Source organism: Saimiri boliviensis, chromosome 3 (assembly GCF_048565385.1).
Source record: "Saimiri boliviensis isolate mSaiBol1 chromosome 3, mSaiBol1.pri, whole genome shotgun sequence".
Taxonomy (NCBI): Eukaryota; Metazoa; Chordata; class Mammalia; order Primates; family Cebidae; genus Saimiri; species Saimiri boliviensis.
In genome coordinates, this window is record NC_133451.1 from 110,877,847 (window position 1) to 110,894,224 (window position 16,378).

The following is a 16,378-nucleotide window of genomic DNA, read 5'->3' on the forward strand; positions in this document are numbered from 1 at the left end:
CGTTTGTGGCATTTGGCCCAGAAGATACTTTGGATTTAAAAGCAAAAGAGACTGAAAAGTTATAGTGTAGGCCGGGCATGGTGGCTCGCGCCTGTAATCCCAGCACTTTGGGAGGCTGAGGCGGGCAGATCATCAGAGGTCGGGAGTTCGAGACTAGCCTGACCAATATGGTGAAACTCCATCTTTAAAAAAATAAAAAATGACAAAAAAGAAAAGTTATAGTGTAGAATTTATGGCAACTTCCAAGACAGAACACAGAACTCCCTAATGTTGTGGAATGACGTTATACCATCTTCAGGAGCATAACCTCATTCATAGTCACCTTTTCAGAAATAACTCTGGGAATTCTCTTGGGTTCCTGTGGAGATAGAGGACCTGACCACAGGTCCCCAATTCCCCACATGCCCCAAACTACAAATCATGAGTAAGAGCTACAAAAGCTCTCAGAACAGAACTCCAATCAAAGTCCTAAGCTTGGAGACTTGACCAAACTTTAACATTGCTTCTAACAGTCCAGCCATGCATTGCTGGGACAATCAGCCCCATTTTGAATTTTTGTGTAGAAAATATCAGGACAGCAAAAAATAATTTACTGTTTATTCTAATGATGGGTCTACCTGATAATAGACCTGTGACCTCCCTTTCTTAGAGCATTCATTTAAACAGCTTACAATGATTAGTAATTCTTTCTCTGCCCCACTGAGATGTATATATATTTCTACAACTCAAGAATATTTTTCTCAAGAAGCTGAAAAGCCACTCCTTTAAAATACAATCTCCAGGAAGGATAGGGTCTCTGTCTCCTAGTCAGTATGAACTAATAGAATCCTAACTTTTACCATTGCCAGCTAGCATATACGGCTGGCCAAATCACATTTACACTGATAAATGCTGCATAATTTTTCACTTGAGTCACCTTGTTCTCTCTTCCAACTTTCCCATTCTCCCTATAAAACATCCAGTCACCTCTGTGCACATCAGAATGAGGTCTTTTCCCTACTGTCAATAGTTACTTTCCAGGGCCTTATTTATTTACTTATTTATTTATTTATTTTGAGACAGAGTCTTGCTCTGTCACTCAGGCTGAAGTGCAACAGCACTATTTCAGCTCACTGCAACCTCTGCTTCCTGGGTTCAAGCAATTCCTCTGCCTCAGCCTCCAGAGTAGCTGAGAGTATACTCATTTGCCACCCTCCCTGGCTAATTTTTGTATTTTTAGTAGAAACAGGGTTTTACTGTGTTGGCCAGGTTCATCTCGAACTCCTAACCTTAAGTGATCCTCCTGCCTCAGCTTCCCAAAGTGCTGGAATTAAAGGGTGATCCATCGTGTCCGGCCATTTCCAGTGCTTTAAATAATATTGCATTTGTTTATCTTTAACATGAGCTAGATTCTGCCAGGTCCACCAGTCTGTAAAGTAGAGCAAAGTGAGACCAATGTTTTATAAATCTAAGAGTTACATGAAGAATCAAGCATGAGCATGACTAGAGACACCAGCAAGCTGCATGAGCAGGTAGCTTTGACCCTCACAGCAGCCTCCATAGTTGAGCCAGTGCATCTCTCTTAGCCTGCACCTGTGGTCATCTATGGGCAATCACTGCAACCAGCTGACAGAAGAGGAGCTTGGTCTATGGATGTGTCATTTCAGTGCATGGCTTTAAGCAGAAAATGGACTGCAGCTGCTTTACAGCCTAACACTAGGAGGGTGAGGGTAAAATCTTCCCAATAATTAGAGATGTGTGCCAGAAACCTGATCATCCACATTGTGTAGACAGAAAAGCTGCATTACATTAGGATATTTATGGCCTCTTCTGCAGTTGGCTAGTGAACAGGCTTTCTCTTCAGAGGCCTCCTGGAAAGAAGAAGATCAGAAGATTGGGAACAAGGCAGTTTGGGTCCAGAGACACAACAATAAATGGAATGGAATGGAATGGGAGTAACTAACATAAAAATCTTTGTATCATATATGAGTGTCCACTGAATAACAGAATTAGGGAAGAGGCGTTAAACAAAAAATTCCATAAAATGAATCAGTTTGCTGTTATCAATCAGCCTTTATCTTGACCGCCCAATGCTGTGCTGGCGCCATGATACATAAGCAAAGCATCTGTGATAGCAGACATAGAGACTATGCATGTATCTTGTAGTATGTGCTTGCCTTTTCAGGCTGAAATTTCAACCTATTAGAAGCGGAGACCAAAGCTGAGCCCTGATTTGGTTTAATTCCTGTAAGAGACCATCCTGGTGACAAGTTGACCACATTATGTTCCTTCCACCCTAGAAGGATCAGTAATTCATTCTGATATGAGTAAATACGTATTTGGACTAAAGCTTTGTCTTTCCTGCCTTGAAGACCTAGGCAACACCATTATCTGATGGTTTTCCTAAGTATTTAATAAAGCGGCAAAAGTTACCACCTAACATTGCATCAGACCAGAAGAACGCCTCGCTGCAAAGAATGTGTGGGAATGGGGCCTTGATCTAGAAGTCTGCAGACTGATAGAGTTTTAGAAACACCTGGTAATGATGCAGCTAAAATATAAACCTGGAAGAGATATTTTATGAGGTTGTGTGACATACAACTGATTCAACATGTACTTAGGATCAATCAATTTCATATGGCTTATTTCCTCCAGTAGGAAGACTCAGGTTCAGAAAACAAGAGGGAACACAGCAGTAGCCCTGTTAACCATCACTCTCAATCGTCCACTGGGACTCTTTCACTTTAACCATCTCCAAAACTCCAGGCTCTGCATGGTTAGATGTCCAGCTCCCCAAGGGAGAATACTTCCCACAGGGAAAGTATTAGGAATCTTAGGAAACTATAAACTATAGCTGCCTCCTTGCACTTCTGGTAAAGAATCTGAAGTCAAGAAAATGAGTCATTATCTCTACGCAGATAGGACTGCTGTTGCACACTTAATGCAGAGATGATTATAGGGCACCCAAAGGGTCTACGGGGGCAGCTCCTGGTATTCTCCTGTCCAATTTTGACCACAAATGAGTATATGCACTGCCCTGGCCTAAAAAGGGCATGATGAGCAGAGTATTAGATGTCTGAGGATCTGGGTCACATCATCAAGTAAGCCACTGAGACAGAAATGAGCTACCAGCTAAAGCTAGAAGAATCTGTATTGAGTAATAAGGGAGATAAATATCAGCTGTGATCTCAAAATAAGCTGATGGGCTACAGATTGCCCCACTTACTTTCCTTTTAAAAAGTTTCTCCAAGGAAAAGAGGCCCACCAGAAACCTATAGGTTTTGCTCCCTAACTAGTAGAATCAAACAATGCTAAAGGTGAACTCTGATGACAAACCTATGAGCCACACAGATCCCCATCAAGGAGCACTTACTTTCCAACTGCTGAAAGTACCGTCAACAACCCTTCAGGGATCGCCTTAACTGCAGAGAAGGAACAGCATTCCCAGAATCACCCCCTTCCTGAGACAACCTACAACTACCGACCCATCAAGGCAAGGGCGTAAAATGCCAGCCACTTAAGCCAAGTAATGGGCCATTTTGATTAAAGGGCTGCCTACGGATTTGGTCAAAGTTGTAGTCAGCATTACATCAAAGTTCCACCTCTCTTTTTGCCCACTTATACTTTCCCTCATCCTTTCTTTCCACAGGTCTTCTACCAAGGACATTTCCTTACAAATGTCCCAGTGAGCTCCTTCCCAAAGCCTGCTTATAGAGAACCCCACCTATACATACACCACGGTCAAACTACGGATGTTATTTGTTTTTATCTTCTCTCCTTATTCAGATTAAATTCACTCTGTTAAACTGTTCGCAATGTGACTTACACATTTGCCACGTTATTAAAAACTCCTTTCAGGACAATTACTCATGACGTATTTACAAGTAATACCCAGGACATTTCAGACCTTATTGAGACTTTTTAAGTGTCTTCAACAGTTGAATCCTTCCTCCTTCATAAAATGCACTAATAGCAATCATAACAGCCCACTGCCTTGGGTTTCCTTCTTTGATTTTTCTCTCTCAGTATTTTCTTTTTATTATTATTATTATTTTTTGAGATGGATTCTTGCTCTTTCACCCATACTAGAGTGCAGCAGTGCGATCTTCTTTCACTGCAGGCTCCGCCTCCTGCATTGAAGTAATTCTCCTGCCTTAGCCTTCCAAGTATCTGGGATTACAGGTGCCTTCCACCACACTCTGCTAATTTTTGTATTTTTAATAGAGATGAGGTTTCATCATCTTTGCCAGGTTGGTCTCAAACTCCTGACCTCATGATCTACCTGCCTCGGCCTCCCAACGTGCTGGGATTACAGGCGTGAGCCACCGCACCCAGCCTCAGCGTTGTTTCTTTAGGAAAATTTCTTGTTTTCTTCCTGTCTTATAAGTCTTAGAATACAGTTGCCACTATTTTCTTCTCAATTACACTTTTTCTCTGGATAATCTATTCGTTTCTATGTACCCTAGTAGGATTTCTATGCTGATGGCTTTCAGATCTGTAGCTCCTTTCTTAAATAGCCAGCTACCTGTGTCTGCACTTGAGTATTTCAAAAGCAGCTTAACTCATCATGAGCATATCTTCTCCACCCATACACACTGCTCCATTTTTTTTTTCCTATCTTTAGCAAATACATAGAAACATTTCCTTGCCCACAAGTTTTCAGGTCAGAAAAACAGGGTGGACACTGACTTTCCCTCTCCGTTATTGCAACTATGCCTATTCATTTAGTCACCAGTGCTGTCATTCAGACCTCTTAAATACATCTTATTGAGAATAAAACATTCTGTCCTTTCCCATTTCTTCTTTATCATTTAATAAACAACCATCCTTCACTAACTGGTCCCTTTGTTAATGAGCATTGTCTTCCTCATGAGAGTCCACAAATGGCTAAATGGTTAGTTCTTCTAAGACACAAAGAGGGAAATGCCACACCCATGCTTAAAGCTGGACAGTGACTTTCTGTTATGATGGCATAAATATTTTCTGACTGGCTCAGGGGATCTTCCCAGTCTAGCCCCTACCTTCCTGTCTAGCTCTTATGCCACTCTCTATTTACATTTCCTGCCTCAGCCATGCTGAAAGGTTTTTAGGTTTTAGTTATTTGAATATTACATTTTATCTCACCACTAGGCCCTGTCAAATGCAGTATGCTGTGCCTGGAAATTCTAAATCCAATCCTGTCCTATCTGAGTCGTATTCATTTATGCATTCAGTATTCCTGTGGTTGTCCCTGCTTCCAAGAAGCTTTTTCTTATCAAATGTAAGTTTTCTTGATGAGTGCGTCTATCATTATCCATTATTATAACAATCATAGCATCCTTCACACTTCCTTGAGAATTATTCTTTGTCTTTCTTCTCTATTTGGTGAAGAGGGCCATATCTAACTTGATATTCATAGTGTAGACTATACCTAACAAACTATATTTGTTGGGTGAATGAATTAATTATAACTGTGTCATTCTATTTCTCATACTGGTACTTCCATCATTCAGTCAAGGTGCCCCTAGCTTCTCTATAACGTTTTATTCCTTTAAATTAGAACTTTAGAGATGTGGTGAAACCTGAAAAATGCCAGGGGTTATTTTCCTGGCAAGGAACAAATAACTGTCCCAGAGAACATAAGTTTTGATCAATAGAAGTTTTAATTCTTGGCTGAAGTAAGGAGGACACGGAGTATTCTCCAGAGCAGTGCCTCCTCAAAGGAAAGGGACAGGAGGGTTTTATGGGATGCTGGAGAGGAGAACAGGTGCATCATCACATGTAGAGGAGGGGTCCCAGTGGCAGAAACATAGTGGGTCCTCATGCCAGCACACAAGTTGCATGTTATGATAATGACGCTATAGCTCCTCCCAAGGTGGAGATTTTAGCATGGTCCAGAGAAAAGTCCACTGAATTTCATCTATAAATTGTTGGGAGTCTGTCAAGAGATGATTTAAACTAACAAGGAGACTGTATTCCACCCAGGGTTTGGGTAAGCACAGGCCATAGGCCAGGAGGCTATGAAACAGGAAAATTGCTCAAGTGGATTAAATTCCTATAACCCCTGGAGCCTCTCCCCATCTGTTTACAGTAAAACCTTCAAAAGAGCAGTTGTTCATCCTTTGTGAGAGTACACTTTCCAATAGTACAACAGTACATACACAGTATTAAAGGTTGTTTAAAGCAATGGCAAAAAATTTAAATGAGTAACACTCCAGGGTTATGATTTCTAGTAGCAGGACAACAGATGTAAAGCTAGACATATGCTAATTAAATATGGGCACCTCAAAGTACTTTATATGAAAACTATTAATTTCTTCTTGACATATTTTTATTTAGTAGATTCATATTCAGTCTATTATTTTGCCAGTCTCTCTCTGTGTGTGTGTGTGTGTGTGTGTGTGTGTGAATTTCCCTACCAAATATGAATGATTCAAACTTCAGATAGAAAGTAAATGTTAGGGGAATTAGTGTGTTCATCTTTATAAAATAAGACAAGGCCCTAGAGTTATGGTGACTTTGAATTTTACTCTTTTGTAAGAAAATGTTCATCTTAGTGTTTCCATAGAGAACCACAGATGCCACAGCCTGACAACAAGCCTAGCTCAGTGGTGGCCACACGTGTCTCTGTAAGTCACCCCTCCCAACTGACCTAGTTTATCGCACCTTCTGAGAAGATAAGCTATTCTTAGGGCACCCAGGTGCACGGATTGAGCAGAAGCTTTTCTGTCACAGGTTAACTTGTGATGAATATGAAATATTGAGTTATTTCATCAAATTTGCTTCATACAGATTTCTAAAAGGTCTGTTAGGAGTTCTTTTTTTATCCACTTCTATCTAGGTCAGGTATCCTTATGAATACAAAATTTCATAATATAAACTGAAAAGTGTTATTTACTGTTCTATATTAAGAATTCTTAACATGTTTATTGACAAGAAAACATTTTATGACTTGACTGGCACAGTAAGAAATTGGCTGGAACTAAGTGTCATCATGATATTAAAATAAAGTGAATTTGATCAATTCTCCCTTAACAAAGTGCAAGAGGCTCTAAGGCTGGCCAGAGAGAATTTGGCAAAGCTATTTAGAAGACTTAATGTTACTGTGAATTATTATTGTATTTAATGGGCTACACAACTGATTGTGTGTGTGTGTGTGTGTGTGTGTGTGTGTGTGTGTGTGTGTGTTTGACTTGTATGTGACATTGCATGTGGCTCTCTGTTGGGTGTCAGATTACCCTATAGGCAATTGCCTATGTGCACAACCCATAAGGCAATAAATAATTAAAAGTCCTAAAATTGCTTTCATTAAGCAATGTCACTTCTCTTTTCTCCCTGTATTTTATATTGCTAAACTTCTCCTATAAAACAAATCAAAAAGAAAAGAAGCATCATGCCTCTTTTTTGGCCCCCATTTTCTGATTCCGGGGTCAGAGATAAAACGATTAATTGTTAGGCCATATTTCTGGCCATCTTTCTCTTATGAAAGAAGATACCAAGGAATTTAAAATAAAACGTCAGAAAAAAAAATTTCAAAAGCACTATTAGAAAACATTCCTTGGTTTTGCCCTATTTCTCCTGCACGTCTACCCTTTTTGGTCTTAAATTTAAGTTTGAATTTTGTTAATGAAGAGTGTTAATACATAGGAAAGAGAACAGATTATTCTCATAAATTGTATATAGTGAGGGACTGAAAACTCAGATTGACGAGATGACTACTTTATAGCAGGCATTTGTGTTTGTTGTTTGGTGTGAAAATATTTTATTAACTTGCCACCAAACATTGCAGTGAAGATAGAATTATGCTCATCTTACAAATTAACTAAAAAAGATTCTAAGAATTTAAAAGACTTGCCCAAAGTCTCTCATCTACTAAGTGGCAAATCATATATTAAGATCAGGACTGTCTGATTGCACTGCATATAATTTTAGTTTTTTTACACAATGTTTTCCTCTTTCTCTCTTGAATGTGTCAATAGAAAATATTCAGAAATAAAATGTTTTGCATTTGTGCAATAACAGCAACTAAAAAGATGAAAAAACTTTCACAAAATAAGTAAGTAAACTTTCACAAAATAAGCTCATGGAAAAAATGGCCGGTGGTCTTTTGCTGTGGAATTTAATGATGAGAAAATTGAGACCAGCCAAGCAGCCTTCTCCAGGTCTCAGAGAAGGTAGGGCCTGCAGATGACTCCCTCTCATTCCTTTCCATTTTAAATCCAGCCCTTTTTTTTCTACATCATGCTGCTTTCAAGCTTGTATTTAAATGTCTCTTTAATTATGAAACATTCAGTCTTTCTTTGGCATCAAATATCATGTTATATGTGTTAAGCTTATCCCAAATTGGAATATGAACATTTTGGGTAGGAGAAAATTGCAGAAGAGGACATATTTATTTATACATCAACAAATTTTGAAATGCATAGTCATCTCAGGCAGTGAATATTTTAGTTGCATCTGGTTTGTAATCTTGTTTTATTCACATTTCTAACTTTTTGATGCATGCCTTGCCCACTGGTAGATGTTGTCAGACAATTCGAATTAGTTATGGCGCCAATGACTTTTCAAAAGAAAATTATAGTTTAAATTATATACCTTAAAAAATAGACCTTTTAAAACTTGTTAGGTTTAATGGGCTGTTTTAATTATTTTAATCTTGCATTTCAGGATGGAAATATTCTCCACTGCCAAGATAATTCTTCAGAAGAAAATGAAAGATAATTATCTTTTCATATTACATGAAAATTAATGATATCATCAATACCTATAAGTTCTTTCACAAGAAGTTAACCCATTGCAGTGCTTTAATTTTTAGTAAAAGTCTGTTTCAAACATTTGCCTGTGAGTATATAGTTATAATTAAAGTTGGTTTTTTCTTTATGTTAAATGCTTTTGCATGGCATCCCAAAGGAAAAAAAAATAATATTAATTAACATACAAGATTCATCAACTAAGAGGATTTTACCCCTATCTCAATTCAACTTTCCCACGCTAAATAGAATAAATTAAATTTTAATGTTTAGATGAATAAGCAAAAGACATACATATGATTAATGTATTTCCTCAACCAAATATTAAGATGTCAAAGCATACTGTGAATAGTCTGGAAGGCCAATACGTGTACAATGTTTATTCTTGGTTACTCTCTGTGAATGTCTGCTATGCAGCAGACACCATCATGGGTATTTTTATTAATTTTAATCAATTTTGTACTACTATATCTACTTATGTATGAGCAATAGACTCATGTATGGAATCTACATATATAGAGACCAAAATGTGTCAAATATCTTGGCTGAGATGATAACACAATAAGATGTGATCAGAGATTCATGTCTGGCTTTGTTTGGCTCAGATATTGATCTTTATTTTCTAGATCATGATTGCAGGACATTTCATGAAATTTTGTCAAAATTAAACTTTATTCCCCACAAGGTAGCCTTTTTCACCTTTTTATTTTTATTTTTTTTGTCCTTTCAGGCAGCATCGAATTCAAGAAAGAAATGTGCCAGTAAGCTTAAAGAACCTAATGTGTGTATTTTTCCAGTAACATTTGCTAAAACAAAACCAAAAAAATCCAAAAACTTAATAACAAAAAAAAAGAACTGTGAGAACAACAGCAAATGGTTAATACCTTGTATGGTTCCCGAAGTGTAATTAAAGAAAGTTATTTGGGGGTTTGATTTCCTAGCATTTAACTCTACCTATTTATCATGTTCATTCTTGAATGAGCAATTATTCTCTTTCCACCAAATGCTGTCTATGCATACATTCTTCAGTATCGGAAATTGCTTTTGAGCTAGTTGGTGTTTAAAGACACCAATCTTCAAGAATCTCTAGTCCATTTCATTCCAGAAGGCTATACCTTTTCCCTCAGCCACATCTCTGCTTCTAACACAGCATTTGAATTGGAATCCCACAGATACTGAACAGCCAGGCAGCAGTATGCTGGTTAGATTCTGAAACTTTAGGGAAGAATTAAAAATGTTGCTTAATGTTTCATTTTACTTATAATATCACTTTTTGTTTTTCCCCCCATTCTGATGGGCTTTGGTTTTTAACTTATCCTGAAGCACCTTGGTAGAGCTTATTTTGGGAGAACATTCTTCTGCTTCTCTCTTTCCTAAGCTCATAATCCCTGGTTTCACTCACACACCCTGACTCCTATGTTTAACTAAGTCTTCTTCATGTTTGGAAGCAATTGTACATGAATTAATATATCTCTGAAAGACAGAAAAGTAGCAGAAGCCTTCTAATATTTATCTTCTCTGCAACATTTGATACTATTGTCCATAATACTTTCTACTCTTAAACTTCTGAACCCATTTCCTGAAACCTGTAATAGGCAGAATAATGACCTCCCAAAGACATGCTATAACCCAGAACCTGTGAATATACTCACTTTTCAATCTATTAAAATTGTTGGATGTCTATGCTCAAGCATAAAAGATTACTCTAACAGCATTTCTGCCAGCATTCAGGAGATCCCTTATAAACACATTGAACTTAGTATGTCCAAAATAAAATTTCTTATCTGTTGCAAAGACTACACTTCCACCCCCAAATCACTTATTTCCTGAGTTCTCTAAATTGTTTGGTCATATTATAATCCACCTATTCCAGAAAGGCAGAAATTCTGCTGATTCTTCATATGCCTCTCTTGCAGCAAATTCACAGTCATTTCTAGCACTCAAACACAGCTTCTCTTCAACATTTTCACTTACTTAATTACTGCCCTACTTCAAAGTCTTATTATTTCTGTGCTAAATCATTAAAAATAGTATATCTTGATATTATAAGATGAATAAAGTCATTCACTTTTAAAAATGGAATGGCCACCATATGCTAAATAGAAGGACGTATATGTTTTGTGTATATGGCAACTGGGATGAAATTTGTTGTGGATTCTCTGTATTCTCCAAGGAAAAAAATATGCATGGGTGGTGGAGAACCTCACAGGGGCTTAAATTCAGGTTTCAAGATATCTGATTGATCATAATTAGTAAATTTAAATAATCAGAACCACGTTCCCATTTGCAGAATCATCAATAATTTTTCCTATTAATATTTCTTGTTTTATTTTCACACTTGTAAGAACTCATCCAAACTCATCCAAAGCTTACATATGGAACTGTGGTTCTGATTTCAGTGTTCTGTTTCATTTCCACAATATTACTTATAGACTTGTATAAGCACTCATCCAATGCTTAAGTATAGAACTATGGCTCTAATTGCAGTGTTCCACGCTTTATATAAGCAAAGCTATGTAAAATGTCACATTGAACTCTGAAAAATTAAAATGTTAATAGTTTTTATGAATAATATCCTAATTTTCACATTCTTGGGTTTAATTTGAATACTGTACTGATTATACAAGCCTTTGAATAATTCATGTATAGACCTTCTCCATTACCCTGACATTCAGAGCTCTACACTGGTTCCAAAAAGCTGCCTTATGATAATATTGTCTACTATGATTGGGGATATAATATTATATTAATTGTTTTTCAGGAAGAAAAGGAAGTGAAGAAGAGTACCTGCAGAAAATTAATTCACAAATTTCTGTTTCAGGTGACCTTTGTAAAAACATACATAGAGATATCTTTGTCATTTTCTTTTTTACTGATCTTCTGTCTAGTTACCTTATCAGCACTATAAATGTATATGTAAATTTCTTTGTCTAACAGAGAATCAAGATTAAAAATCTGACAACACAGTTGACTGTTATCATAGTTTTTATTCTCTAATAGGAGAAGTCTTACATGCTACTTGAGTTTTTGCAAATTGGGTATATTGTAAAGCTTTGTTTGTAAAATTCTCAATGTCAGGCCAATAAATACACACACAATTTCAAAAACCCAGCTGTCTGGTCTCCAAAAATACCCTCAAATATATCATTAGATGTAATCAGCTTTACCTTTAATCTTCCCATCATCTGGACACAATCCTTTTCGCACAGTGGAGACACCCTTGCGCCAGTATAGATCTCCATCCTAGAGAAGTATGAACCACATGAAAACATAACTCAGTTCCACATTGTACTGAAATATTTTATTGATATTGGATTATCTGGGGTGAAATCACTCTTTGCCCCTAACTTACTCCGAAATCTTGAACCAGTTACTTAAACTCTCCAAACTTTAGTTTTGCCATATGTAACTGAGACGTGGGTCACCCTCTGTGGAAGTCTGAACTGCAGACCCTGCCTCAACAATGGATGAATGAATGCACTCTCACATCGTTACACTTTGACAAGTGGGCAAGGGATGGACCGTTGCTGCTTTCAGAGGACGAAATGCAACCAATAGACCCAGACCCTCTGTCCATCACATTTTTATTCATAACAGAGGTTCTAAGTTAACGCACTTGTGGATAGTTAACATGGTTAAGAAAATGGTTTTACGACTGGTAAAAGCTTTAGTTTCCAGGGCTCAGAGTAAATGCTATTAACAAGTAATTCCCTTTGATCTTTCCCAGAGAGACCACCCAGTACAAAATTAACATGAATAAACAAGAGTGGAGACAAATGGGTGTGGGGTAAGGGCTTTGTTTTTCTCTCTCTCCCTAACTTAACATAGTGGACTGGCCAGCCACCTTCGGCCTGCCCAAATGAAACCTCTCGGCTTTCCAAAAGGCTTGAGAGTATAATCTATAACTTTCCCTAAATATTTTCCATAACATTTTGCCAACCACCCCAAGTGAATCTCAACATGCAGCAGTTGGGGAATTATGACAATAATGACACTTGTATATGTTTTGTTTAAGTGAGAAATTTATGAAATAATCAATATTAAGATTTAGTATACTGCACAGCATGTAGTAAAAGTACATGCTGTAAATGTACTTTTTAATTACTTAAAATAAATAAATGTGACTTATTGTTTCATTTATTAATGTTTCACACACATTACCTTTTATCTCATAATTTTTATCTTTTGCACTAGTCTCATCTATTTTGCAGATGGAAAATGGTCTGAGGAATGGCAGCCCTTTCTCCTTTAGTAGTTCTAAGTTCTGAGAGACCATGAAATTCACCAGTAGATGTCGTAAATATTTAAACTCTCAGTCTCTTTCTTCAACTCTCCCCTCCTCCCTCACTCCCTCCAATTCTGATTCAATATGTCCTGAGTGAAAGACAAGAAATCTGTATTTTTCAAAGTGCTCCCAGTTGATTTTCATAGTCAGACTCATTGACAGCCCTCTGCTCTTAATCTTGAATATTCAACCTATGCTTTGGGGAACCATAAACATCCTAATCCCATTTGTAAAGCCCTATATGGTTGGCATTTGGTCATTTCCCTGGAAAAATGGTTTGTCAAGTTTTGGCTATCAAAATGTAAAATGACATTTTAAATTCACTATCTCTACACCTGGATAGTAAAACAGAGAGAGCCACAAACTTGTAATATATGGATTTGATGTCCTGTATACATTTTGTCTACTACGAGGTGATGTTTCTTACATCTGTGTCAAAAGATAGTATAATAAATAGCACAATAAACTTCATCTCCTTAATAAGTTAAAGGTGTTTTATAAAAATATGTCACTATAATAATTTTTGGTCTTGGGAGAAGGAAAAGATGATTTTCTTTTACATGTTAGTTATATTTTCCATATCAGCATTGTGAAACATTTTTTTTTCCTTTAGAAAATCCACAACTAGCAAATAAATATGTCAGAAAGAGTTTACTTAGTGCTAATCTCACTTGTCTTTATTAGCTTTCTCATCTATTCATTGTCTGTTTTACTTTATCTTATAATAATAGACCTTAAAACTTCTCTTAAATAAGATGTGGTATAAATATGTTGATGTGCAACACACTTATGTGTTTTTTAATGTTATACATCTGATGAGTGTAAGCATTCTTAATGAAATAATTATTTTAAGTGAATTATTTATCAATAACAAAGATTATAATCAATAGAATTGATTTTAATTTTGTGAAATAGAAACAATTTTATATTAGGACTGGATTTAAATGTTGATATACTTGTTTTTCTATTTTATTACATCCATACAAATACATGCTTTTTATTCAATATGTCTTTGAAATACTATAAATTAATTAAAATGGGAAATACTATAGATACATGTTATTTAAGGTGCACTACGTTAACATTTTAGATAGACAACTGATAACACTAAGTTTTCAGTATTCATTTTTCTAATTTCAAAGTTTTCCTGATGGATCCCTACAATAAGAGACAAATTATTCTATTGGTGTCCCAGGTCCAAATATAAAGGGAAAGTTTAAATTAAGAGTAAATGACGGTTGGGTGCAGTGTCTCATGCCTGTAATCCCAGCACATTGGGAGGCTAAGGAGGAAGGCTTACTTGAGCCCAGAGTCTGAGGTTGCATTGAGCTGAGACGGTGCCAATGCACTCTTCCTGGACAACAAAGCAAGACTCTGTCTCTACAATAATAATAATAAAGAATGGTCATGTTATTTTTATAGAAACCTAGAATCAAGTCATTTTTATAGAAACCTAGAACCTATGGAAAAATGGACCTTTTGTGGCCATGTATATTTGTTACTATGTAGTAGACAGGATTATTTCACCAGTGGAGAAAATGTGACATTGGCTAATTAAGATGGTATCTTTATCTGGGAAAGAATAGAAAGAAGGAGAGGACAGAGGATTAATTTCTGAACCAAGAGATAGGGATAGGTTAGGTTATAAACATTCATAACATTGACCAACCCAGGCCCAAAAGTATATTGGTCTTTGTGATGGCTAACTCTATTTTTCAACTTGAGTGAGCTAAAGGATGCCAAGATAGCTGGTAAAAAATTATTTCTGGATGTGCCTGTGAAGGTGTTTCTAGAAGTTAATAGTATTTGAATCAATAAACTGAGTAAAGAAGATCTGCCTTTGCCAATGTGGCTGGGATAGTCCAAACCACCGAGGGCTGGAATAGAAAAAAGAGGTGAAGAAAGGACAAATTCTCTCTCTCCTTTAGCTTGGATGTTCACTTTTTCTGCCCTTGGACATGAGAGCTCCTGATTGTCTGCCTTTGATTTCTAGGACACAGTTCTCAGGCCTGTGGCCTCAAATGAAATTATATTACTGGCTCTTTCCTGAGTCTCCAGAAGTTAGTATGTCATGGGACCTCTTTGCCTTAATAATTTCATGAGCAAATTCTCATAATAAATCTCCTCTTTTATACAGTTTGTCTTCTGTACTCATGTGTTTCATATTTATGAACCCAACCAATCACAGATGAGAACTATTCAGAAAGATGTAAGAATGCAAGAGTAAAATATAATACAAGTTTTTAAAATATGATATGATATCTATTTAAATACCATTTACATTGCATTGGGTACTACTAATCTAGAGATGATTTAAATTATATAGCAGGATTGATTGACACAGAGTATATGAAAATACAACACCATTTTATATAAGAGACTTGAGCATCCACAAATTTTGGTGTCCATGGGGGATGTCCTGGTACCAATCCCTGTGGATACCAAGATATGACTCTTTATCTATTGTGAACTCAGCAGTATCTGAGACAGATCTCTATCAATTTAGAAAGCTTATTTTGCCAAGGTTAAGGACATGCCCATGACACAACCTCAGTAGGTCCTGGTGACTTGTACCCAAGGTGGTCAGGGCACAGCTTGGTTTTATATGTTTTAGAGACATGAGATGTCAATAAATAGGTGTAAGACATATATTAGTTAGGTCAGGAAAGGCAGGACAACTTGAAGCAGGGAAGAGGGCTTCCAAGTCATAGGTAGATCAGAGACAATCGGTTGCATTATTTTGAGTCTCTGATTGGCCTTTCACTGAATACACAATTTACATAAAGAAAGGCAGAGGAATAGTTCTTGTGCCTTAGTCTGGATTAGTGAAACAATAGGGCAGAAGAAGCCATCAGATATGCATTTGTTTCAGATGAGCAGAGGGATGACTTTGAGTTCTGTCTGTTCTTTGTCCACAAGGAATTTCCTTGTGGGCAAATTATGAGGGAGGTATGTAGCTTTTCTTCTTTTTTCTATCTTTGTGTAACAGCTATCTTATTGAGGAATAAAATGGAGGCAGGCAGTTCCCAGCTTGACTTCTCCTTTGGTTTAGTGATTTGGGGGTCCCGAGATTTATTTTCCTTTCAGACTACACATATCCTATTGGTCTGCTTCTCTGGTGAACCCTGACAAATACAGTCTTGAAGTATTAAAAATGAAAGCTCACAGTATCTCTTGCCCATCTGGCTTTAGTCTTATAAACTGCAGATTCACCAATCTTGTCTTGTACTGAATCCTATATGGACATTGACTCAATAAACATCTACTGAGCATGGTCTATTTGTAAGTTAGGGAGGTATTAGGCTCTAATTTGTTTTGGCGCAAAGAGACTAATGTGATGAGAGAAATAAAAACAGAGACAAAGAAGATATAAACAAAGAAACAA

General features: G+C 36.8%; 1 long non-coding RNA gene across 1 annotated transcript in view; it reads right to left on the reverse strand.

Annotated features, from left to right (window-relative positions):
* The window catches only part of LOC141583918 (uncharacterized), a 380,277-nt gene that overhangs the window by 151,780 nt on the left and 212,119 nt on the right, over positions 1 to 16,378 (reverse strand). Inside the window, exon 3 of the long non-coding RNA XR_012516752.1 lies at positions 11,876 to 11,951. This is a non-coding gene — a long non-coding RNA (uncharacterized LOC141583918). The remainder of the gene's footprint in view (positions 1 to 11,875; positions 11,952 to 16,378) is intronic.